The sequence below is a fragment of the Triticum aestivum genome, chromosome 7B (assembly GCF_018294505.1).
Source record: "Triticum aestivum cultivar Chinese Spring chromosome 7B, IWGSC CS RefSeq v2.1, whole genome shotgun sequence".
Classification (NCBI taxonomy): Eukaryota; Viridiplantae; Streptophyta; class Magnoliopsida; order Poales; family Poaceae; genus Triticum; species Triticum aestivum.
In genome coordinates, this window is record NC_057813.1 from 336,725,959 (window position 1) to 336,737,312 (window position 11,354).

Sequence of the window (11,354 nt, forward strand, 5' to 3'; positions counted from 1 at the left end):
TATAGGAGTGTGCGATGATGATCATATCAATCTTGGAACCACTTCCAACACACATCATCACATCACCCTCAACTAGTCTCTGTTTATTCTGTAACTCCTGTTTCGAGTTACTAATCTTAGCAACCGAACAAGTATCAAATACCCAGGGGATACTACAAATACTAGTAAGGTACACATCAATAACTTGTATATCAAATATACCCTTGTTCAATTTGCCATCCTTCTTATCCACCAAATATTCAGGGCATTTCCACTTCCGGTGACCATTTCCTTTGCAGTAGAAGCACTCAGTTTCAGGCTTTGGTCCAGCTTTGGGCTTCTTCACGGGAGTGACAACTTGCTTGCCATTCTACTTGAAGTTCCCTTTCTTTCCCTTTGCCCTTTTCTTGAAACTAGTGGTCTTGTTTAATCATCAACACTTGATGCTCTTTCTTGATTTCTACCTTCGTCGATTTCAGCATCACGAAGAGCTCGAGAATCGTTTTCGTCATTCCTTGCATACTATAGTTCATCACGAAGTTCCAGTAACTTGGTGATGGTGACTAGAGAACTCTGTCAATCACTATCTTATCTGGAAGATTAACTCCCACTTGATTCAAGTGATTGTAGTACCCAGACATTCTGAGCACATGCTCACTAGTTGAGCAATTCTCCTCCATCTTTTAGCTATAGAACTTGTTGGAGACTTCATATCTCCCAACTCGGGTATTTGCTTGAAATATTAACTTCAACTCCTGGAACATCTCATATGGTCCATGACGTTCAAAACGTCTTTGAAGTCCCAATTCTAAGCCATAAAGCATGGTGCATTAAAATATCAAGTAGTCATCATATTGAGCTTATCCAAATGTTCATAATGTCTGCATTTGCTCCTACAATAGACTTGTCACCTAGTGGTGCATCAAGGACATAATTCTTCTGTGCGGCAATAAGGATACACCTCAGATCACGGACCCAGTCCGCATCATTTCTACTATCATCTTTCAACTTATTTTTCTCTAGGAACATATCAAAAATAAAGGGAATCTATAACGCGAGCTATTGATCTATGACATAATTTGCAAAATACTATCAGGACTAAGTTCATGATGAATTAAAGTTCAGTTAAGCATATTACTTAAGGACTCCCACTTAGATAGACAACCCTCTAGTCATCTAAATTATCATGTGATCCAAATCAACTAAACCATGTCCGATCATCACGTGAGATGGACTAGTTTTCAATGGTGAACATCACTATGTTGATCATATCTACTATATGATTCACGCTCGACCTTTCGGTCTCCAGTGTTCGGAGGCCATATCTGCATATGCTAGGCTCGTCAAGTTTAACCCGAGTATTCTGCGTGTATAAAACTGGCTTGCACCCGCTGTATAAAACTGGCTTCCCCAACAGGTATCAGAGCCAGGTCTATGCGTACATGTTATATGCACGAGTAGAACACAAAGAGTTGTGGGCGATAATAGTCATACTGCTTACCAGCATGTCATACTTTCCCTACGATGTAAATTCCCTATGATCACACAAGATCTATCTCTAGCTGATGCATAGCAACAAGAGGGGAGAGTGTTGTCTATGTACCCTCGTAGACCGAAAGCAGAAGCGTTATGACAACGCGGTTGATGTAGTCGTACGTCTTCACGATCCGATCGATCAAGTACCGAATGCACGACACCTCCGCGATCTGCACACGTTCAGCTCGGTGACATCCCTTGAACTCTAGATCCAGCTAAGGCTGGGGGAGAGTTCTGTCAGCACGACGGCGTGGTGACACTGATGATGAAGTTACCGGTGCAGAGCTTCGCCTAAGCACTACGACGATATGACCGAGGTGTAAAACTGTGGAAGGGGGCACCGCACACGGCTAAGAGATTGTTTGTTGTGCCTTTGGGGTGCCCCCTTCCCACGTATATCAAGGAGGGGAGAAGGAGGCGGGCCAACAAGGGGCGCGCCAGGGAGAGGGGAGTCCTACTAGGACTCCAGTCCTAGTAGGATTTGGCCCCGCCCTTTTTTCCTTCTACCGGAGGGGGAAAGGGGAAGGAGAGGGAGTAGGAGAAGGAAAGGGGGTGGCGCCCCTTCCCAAGTCCAATTCGGCCTCCTGCCCAAAGGGGGGCGCACCAACCGCTTGTGGGCTGGTGTGGTTCCCTCTTATGGCCCATAAGGCCCATAACTTCTCCCGGGGGGTTCCGGTAACCTCCCAGTACTCCGGAAAAATGCCCGAACCACTCGGAACCATTCTGATGTCCAAATACAACCTTCCAATATATGAATCTTTATGTCTCAACCATTTTGAGACTCCTCATCACGTCTGTGATCTCATTCGGGACTCCGAACAAACTTCGGTACATCATATCACATAAACTCATAATACCAATCGTCATCGAACGTTAAGCGTGCGGACCCTACGGGTTCGAGAACTATGTAGACATGACCGAGACACATTTCTGGTCAATAACCAATAGCGGAACCTGGATGCTCATATTGGCTCCTACATATTCTACGAAGATCTTTATCGGTCAAACCGCATAACAACATACGTTGTTCCCTTTGTCATCGGTATGTTACTTGCCCGAGATTCGATCGACGGTATCTCAATACCTAGTTCAATCTCGTTACCGGCAAGTCTCTTTACTCGTTATGTAATGCATCATTCCGTAACTAACTCATTAGCTACATTGCTTGCAAGGCTTATAGTGATGTGCATTACCGAGAGGGCCCAGAGATACCTCTCCGACAATCGGAGTGACAAAACCTAATCTCGAAATACACCAACTCAACATGTACCTTTGGAGACACCTGTAGAGATCCTTTATAATCACCCAGTTACGTTGTGACGTTTGGTAGCACACAAAGTGTTCCTCCGGTAAACGGGAGTTGCATAATCTCATAGTTGTAGGAACTTGTATAAGTCATGAAGAAAGCAATAGCAACATACTAAACGATCAAGTGCTAAGCTAACGGAATGGGTCATGTCAATCACATCATTCTCCTAATGATGTGATCCCATTAATCAAATGACAACTCATGTCTATGGGTAGGACACTTAACCATCTTTGATTCATGAGCTACTCAAGTAGAGGCATACTAGTGACACTATGTTTGCCTATGTATTCACACATGTATTATGTTTCCGGTTAATACAATTCTAGCATGAATAATAAACATTTATCATGAAATAGGGAAATAAATAATAACTTTATTGTTGCCTCTGGGGCATATTTCCATCAGTCTCCCACTTGCACTAGAGTCAATAATCTAGTTCACATCACCATGTGATTTAACACCAACATTCACATCTATATGTGATTAATACCCATAGTCCACATCCTCATGTGAGCAACTCCCAAAGGGTTTAGTAGAGTCAATAATCTAGTTCACATCGTTATGTGATACCCAAAGAGTACTAAGGTATGATCATGTTTTGCTCGTGAGAGAAGTTTAGTCAACGGGTCTATTACATTCAGAGCCGTATGTATTTTGCAAATATTCTATGTCTAAAATGCTCTGCACGGAGCTACTCTAGCTAATTGCTCCCACTTTCAATATGTATCCAGATTGAGACTTAGAGTCATCTGGTTCATTTTGAAAGCTTGCACCGATGTAACTCTTTACGACGGGCTCTTTTATCACCTCCATAATCGAGAAATATTTCCTTAGTCCTCACTAAGGATATTCTTGACCAATGTCCAGTGGTCTACTCCTAGATCACTATTGTATTCCCTTACCAAATACAGAACAAGGTATACAATAGGTCTGGTACATAGCATAGCATACTTTATAGAACCTATGACTGAGGCATAGGGAATGACTTTCATTCTCTTTTCTATTTTCTGTCGTGGTCGGGATTTGAGTCTTACTCAATTTTACACCTTTGCAACACAGGCAAGAACTCTTTCTTTGACTGTTCCATTTTGAACTACTTCAAAATCTTGACAAAGTATGTACTTATTGAAAAAAACTTATCAAGCGTCTTGATCTATCTCAATAGATTTTGATGCTCAATATGTAAGTAGCTTTACTGAGGTCTTTCTTTTAAAGAACTCCTTTTAAATACTCCTTTATGCTTTCCAGGAAAATACTACATCATTTCTGATCAACAATATGTTACTCACATATATTTATTAGAAAGGCGGTAGTGCTCCCACTCACTTTATTGTAAATACAGTCTTCACCGCAAGTCTGTATAAAACTATATGCTTTGATCAACTTATCAAAGCGTATATTCCAACTCTGAAATGCTTGCACCAGTCCATAGATGGATTGCTGGAGCTTGCACATTTTGTTAGCACCTTTAGGATTGACAAAACCTTCTGGTTGCATCATATACAACTCTTCTTTAAGAAAACCATTAAATGCAGTTTTGACATCCATTTGCCAGATTTCATAAAGTGTGGCAATTGCTAACATGATTCGGACAGACTTAAGCATCGCTACAGTTGAGAAAATCTCATTGTAGTCAACACCTTGAACTTGTCGAAAACCTTTTTGCGACAAGTCGAGCTTTGTAGATAGTAACACTACTATCAGCGTCTGTCTTCCTCTTGAAGATCCATTTATACAATATGGGTTGCCAATCATCGGGCAACTCCACCAAAGTCCACACTTTGTTCTCATATATGGATCCCATCTCAGATTTCATGGCCTCAAGCCATTTCGTGGAATCTGGGCTCATCATCGCTTCCTCATAGTTCGTAGGTTCATCATGGTCTAGTAACATGACTTCCAGAATAGGATTGCCGTACCACTCTGGTGCGGACCGTACTCTGGAAGACCTACGAGGTTTTGTAGTAACTTGATCTGAAGTTTTATGATCATCATCATCAGCTTCCTCACTAATTGGTGTAGGAATCACTAGAACTGATTTTTGTGATGAACTACTTTCCAATTCGGGAGAAGGTACAAATTACCTTATCAAGCTCTACTTTCCTCCCACTCACTTCTTTCGAGAGAAACTCCTTCTCTAGAAAGGATCCATTCTTAGCAACGAATGTTTTGCCTTCGGATCTATGATAGAAGGTGTACCCAACAGTTTCCTTTGGGTATTCTATGAACACGCATTTCTCCGATTTGGGTTCGAGCTTATTAGGTTGAAACCTTTTTCACATAAGCATCGCAACTCCAAACTTTTAAGAAACGACAGCTTAGGTTTATTGCTAAACCATAGTTCATACGGTGCCGTCTCAACGGATTTTGATGGTGCCCTATTTAAAGTGAATGTAGCTATCTCTAATGCATAACCCCAAAACGATAGTGGTAAATTGGTAAGATACATCATAGATCGCACCATATTGTTTAAAATGAAGGCCAAACTTGTAACTCAAATATTCTTCTCTACGATCAGATTGTAGAAACTTTATTTTCTTGTTACGATGATTCTTCACTTCACTCTGGAATTCTTTGAACTTTTCAAATGTTTCAGACTAGTGCTTCATTAAGTAGATATACGCATATCTGCTCAAATCATCTATGAAGGTCAGAAAATAACGATACCCGCCATGAGCATCAACACTCATTGGACTGCATACATCGGTATGTATTATTTCCAACAAGTTAGTAGCTCGTTCCATTGTTCCGGAGAACGGAGTTTTAGTCATCTTGCCAAAAAGGCACAGTTCGCAAGCATCAAATGATTCATAACCAAGTGATTCCGAAAATTCATCTTTATGGAGTTTCTTCATGCGCTTTACACCGATATGACCCAAACGGCAGTGCCACAAATAAGTTGCACTATCATTATTAACTTTGCATCTTTTGGCATCAATATTATGAATATGTGTATCACTACGATCGAGATCCAACAAACTATTTTCATTGGGTGTATGACCATTTGAAGGTTTTATTCATGTAAACAAAACAACAATTATTCTCTGACTTTAAATGAATAACTGTATTGCAATAAACAAGATCAAATCATATTCATGCTCAACGCAAACGCTAAATAACATTTATTTAGGTTTAACACTAATCCCGAAAGTATAGGGAGTGTGCGATGATGATCATATCAATCTTGGAACTACTTCCAACACTCATCGTCACTTCCCTTCAACTAGTCTCTGTTTATTCTGTAACTCCTGTTTCGAGTTACTAATCTTAGCAACCGAACAAGTATCAAATACTCAGGGGCTACTATAAACACTAGTAAGGTACACATCAATAACCTGTATATCAAATATACCCTTGTTCACTTTGCCATCCTTCTTATCCACCAAATATTTGGAGTAGATCCGCTTCCAGTGACCATTTCCTTTGCAGTAGAAGCACTCAGTTTCAGGCTTTGGTCCAGCTTTGGGCTTCTTCACGGGAGTGGCAACTTGTTTGCCATTCTACTTGAAGTTTCCCTTTCTTTCCCTTTGCCCTTTTCTTGAAACTAGTGGTCTTGTCAATCATCAACACTTGATGCTCTTTCTTAATTTCTACCTTCGTCGATTTCAACATCACGAAGAGCTCGGGAATCGTTTTCGTCATCCCTTGCATACTATAGTTCATCACGAAGTTCTAGTAACTTAGTGATGGTGACTAGAGAATTCTGTCAATCACTATCTTATCTGAAATATTAACTCCCACTTGATTCAAGCGATTGAAGTACCTAAACAATCTGAGCACATGCTCACTAGTTGAGCGATTCTCCTCCCTCTTTTGGCTATAGAACTTGTTGGAGACTTCATATCTCTCAACTCGGGTATTTGCTGGAAATATTAACTTCAACTCCTGGAACAACTCATATGGTCCATGACGTTCAAAACGTCTTTGAAGTCCCGATTCTAAGCCGTTTAAGCATGGTGCACTAAACTATCAAGTAGTCATCATTTTGAGCTAGCCAAACGTTCATAACGTCTGCATCTGCTCCTGCAATAGGTTTGTCACCTAGCGGTGCATCATGGACATAATTCTTCTGTGCAGCAATGAGGATAAACCTCAGATCACGGATCCAATCCGCATCATTGCTACTAACATTTTTCAACACAGTTTTCTCTAGGAACATATCAAAATAAACATATGAAAGTAACAACACGAGCTATTGATCTACAACATGATTTGCAAAATACTACCAGGACTAAGTTCATGATAAATTTAAGTTCAATTAATCAAATTACTTAGAACTCCCACTTAGATAGACATCTCTCTAATCATCTAAGTGATCACGTGATCCAAATCAACTAAACCATGTCCGATCATCACGTGAGATGGAGTAGTTTTCAATGGTGAACATCACTATGTTGATCATATCTACTATATGATTCATGTTCGACCTTTCGGTCTCCATGTTCTGAGGCCATATCTGTATATGCTAGGCTCATCAAGTTTAACCTGAGTATTCCGCGTGTGCAACTGTTTTGCACCCGTTGTATTTGAACGTAGAGCCTATCACACCCGATCATCACGTGGTGTCTCAGCACGAAGAACTTTCGTAACGGTGCATACTCAGGGAGAACACTTCTTGATAATTTAGTGAGAGATCATCTTAAAATGCTACCGTCAATCAAAGCAAGATAAGATGCATAAAGGATAAACATCACATGCAATCAATATAAGTGATATGATATGGCCATCATCATCTTGTGCTTGTGATCTCCATCTCCGAAGCACCGTCGTGATCACCATTATCACCGGCGCGACACCTTGATCTCCATCGTAGCATCGTTGTCGTTACGCCATCTATTGATTCTACGACTATCGCTACCGCTTAGTGATAAAGTAAAGCAATTACAGGGCGTTTGCATTTCATACAATAAAGCGACAACCATATGGCTCCTGCCAGTTGCCGATAACTTTGGTTACAAAACATGATCATCTCATACAATAAAAATATAGCATCATGTCTTGACCATATCACATCACAACATGCCCTGCAAAAACAAGTTAGACGTACTCTACTTTGTTGTTGCAAATTTTACGTGGCTGCTACAGGCTGAGCAAGAACCATTCTTACCTACACATCAAAACCACAATGATAGTTCGTCAAGTTAGTGTTGTTTTAACCTTCGCAAGGACCGGGCGTAGCCACACTCGGTTCAACTAAAGTGAGAGAGACAGACACCCGCCAGTCACCTTTAAGCAACGAGTGCTCGTAACGGTGAAACCAGTCTCGCGTAAGCGTACGCGTAATGTCGGTCCGGGCCTCTTCATCTCACAATACCGCTGAACCAAAGTATGACATGCTGGTAAGCAGTATGACTTGTATCGCCCACAACTCACTTGTGTTCTACTCGTGCATATAACATCTACGCATAAAACCAGGCTCGGATGCCACTGTTGGGGAACGTAGTAATTTCAAAAAAAATCCTACGCACACGCAAGATCATGGTGATGCATAGCAATGAGAGGGGAGAGTGTTGTCCACGTACCCTCGTAGACCGTAAGCGGAAGCATTATGACAATGCGGTTGATGTAGTCGTACGTCTTCACGATCCGACCGATCCAAGCACCGAACGTACGGCACCTCCGAGTTCAGCACACGTTCAGCTCAATGACGATCCCCGGACTTCGATCCAGCAGGGTGTCGGGGATGAGTTCCTTCAGCACGACGGCGTGGTGACGATGATGATGTTCTACCGATGCAGGGCTTCGCCTAAGCACCACAACGATATGACCGAGGTGGAATATGGTGGAGGGGGGCACCGCACACGGCTAAGGAACGATCACGATGATCAACTTGTGTGTCTTTGGGGTGCCCCCTGCCCCCGTATATAAAGAAGCAAGGGAAGGAGGGCCGGCCAAGGAGGAGGAGGCGCGCCCAAGGGGGGAGTCCTACTCCCACCGGGAGTAGGACTCCTCCTTTCCTAGTAGGAGTAGGAGAGAAGGAAGGGGAAGAGAGAAGGGAAGGAAGGAGGGGGTGCGGCCCCTCCCCCTAGTCCAATTCGGACTAGGCCTTGGGGGGGCGCGGCCTTCCCTAGGCAGCCCCTCTCTCTTTCCCGTATGGCCCAATAAGGCCCAATACTTCTCCCCAGCGAATTCCCCTAACTCTCCGGTACTCCGATAAATACCCGAATCACTCGGAACCTTTCCGAAGTCCGAATATAGTCGTCCAATATATCGATCTTTACGTCTCAACCATTTCGAGACTCCTCGTCATGTCCCCGATCTCATCCGGGACTCCGAACTCCTTCGGTACATCAAAACTCATAAACTCATAATAAAACTGTCATCGAAACCTTAAGCGTGCGGACCCTACGGGTTCGAGAACTATGTAGACATGACCGAGACATGTTTCCAGTCAATAACCAATAGCGGAACCTGGATGCTCATATTGGCTCCTACATATTCTATGAAGATCTTTATCGGTTAAACCGCATAACAACATACGTTGTTCCCTTTGTTATCGGTATGTTACTTGCCCGAGATTCGATCGTCAGTATCTCAATACCTAGTTCAATCTCGTTACCGGCAAGTCTCTTTACTCGTTACGTAATGCATCATTCCGTAACTAACTCATTAGCTACATTGCTTGCAAGGCTTATAGTGATGTGCATTACCGAGAGGGCCCAGAGATACCTCTCCGACAATCGGAGTGACAAAACCTAATCTTGAAATACGCCAACTCAACATGTACCTTTGGAGACACCTGTAGAGATCCTTTATAATCACCCAGTTACGTTGTGACGTTTGGTAGCACACAAAGTGTTCCTCCGGTAAACGGGAGTTGCATAATCTCATAGTTGTAGGAACTTGTATAAGTCATGAAGAAAGCAATAGCAACATACTAAACGATCAAGTGCTAAGCTAACGGAATGGGTCATGCCAATCACATCATTCTCCTAATGATGTGATCCCATTAATCAAATGACAACTCATGTCTATGGTTAGGAAACTTAACCATCTTTGATTCACGAGCTAGTCAAGTAGAGGCATACTAGTGACACTATGTTTGTCTATGTATTCACACATGTATTATGTTTCCGGTTAATACAATTCTAGCATGAATAATAAACATTTATCATGAAATAAGGAAATAAATAATAACTTTATTATTGCCTCTAGGGCATATTTCCTTCAGGGCGCACCCTATTGCCTTGTGGGGCCCTCGGGCACCATCTTGTGTTGATCTTTTCTCCCAAAAATCACATATATTCCATAAAAAATCATAAATTTTCATCATGTTTGGACTTTGTTTGATATGTTTTTTCTGCAAAACAAAAAACATGCAAAAAACAATAACTGACACTGGGCACTAGATTAATATGTTAGTCCATAAAAACAATATAAAAGTGCACCAAAACTATATAAAAATATTGTAAACATGGCATGAATACTTCATTAGTTATAAATACATTGGAAGTGTATCACATGTTTACCGTATCGAAGGAAATATAAGAAGTAGGATTACGACACTATACTCAACTCTTCCGTGTGAGTGGATGGACGCCACAAGACTAGAATATTATCTCTGTTGCATGATTGTATTATAAGCTAGACATGAGCTAAGCTGGTTTGCGTTGTAAAGCACTGGATCGAGGATGTAATACTATGACATGTGATATATTCATGGATTCATCGACGAGTGTGCGTGTTAGCTATTGATCCAGGGATTGACACAGAAAGCGCGAAGATTCGGGGCCCCTCTTGGGACTGGGTCGTGATAGAAGCTTTGGATGATTTAACACTATCAAAATACTTGATTGTTTAATACTCTAAAGCTTTCACGGTTTATCGGTTCCTATAACATTTCTCAATCTTTCATATGATTGTCATTTATTATTATGGATATGTTATTTACGCAAGAAACCACTCCTTGTGGTAATAAATGCCAGTAATATGAAATATTGTGAATAAATATGGGAAGATGTCACAACCATTTATGAAAATATTAGTATTTTTGATACAATATAATCTTGCAAATCTTTATAATAAATGAATACATAAATATAAAATATGTTAAGAAACGGCTCCAACCAATTTTCATGAGAGAATAAATGGAAGAACATGAAGAGAGTGGCGATAAAACCAAAAATGTGCATTGTTCATCATAAATCTTGTTTTACCCTATGTTTTGCCCCCAAGATGCTTGGCTGGAAGCCTTTTTATGGGATGATTCATAGTTACATTTTGCTAAAAAGATTCATATAATAAAATTGTATTAAAAAGTCAATAGTTTACCACTAGACACCCATCAACAGAAATTTATGGCATCGGTTTGAAACACAACTTGGGGCTCTAATATTAAAACTTTCATACAAAAATGTGTTCAATTGCATGAGTGATGACTCACTTACTTTAGAATTCAATCATTGGACAACCATACAAATCCAGAGACGAAGGGTGCGAGCCTGCAAGGGACCTTGGTCATTAACTCGTGTGTAGGGGCCCTATACAAATGCAAGTCAGGTCGACGTTGGGTACAAGTAAAAAGTGCTTC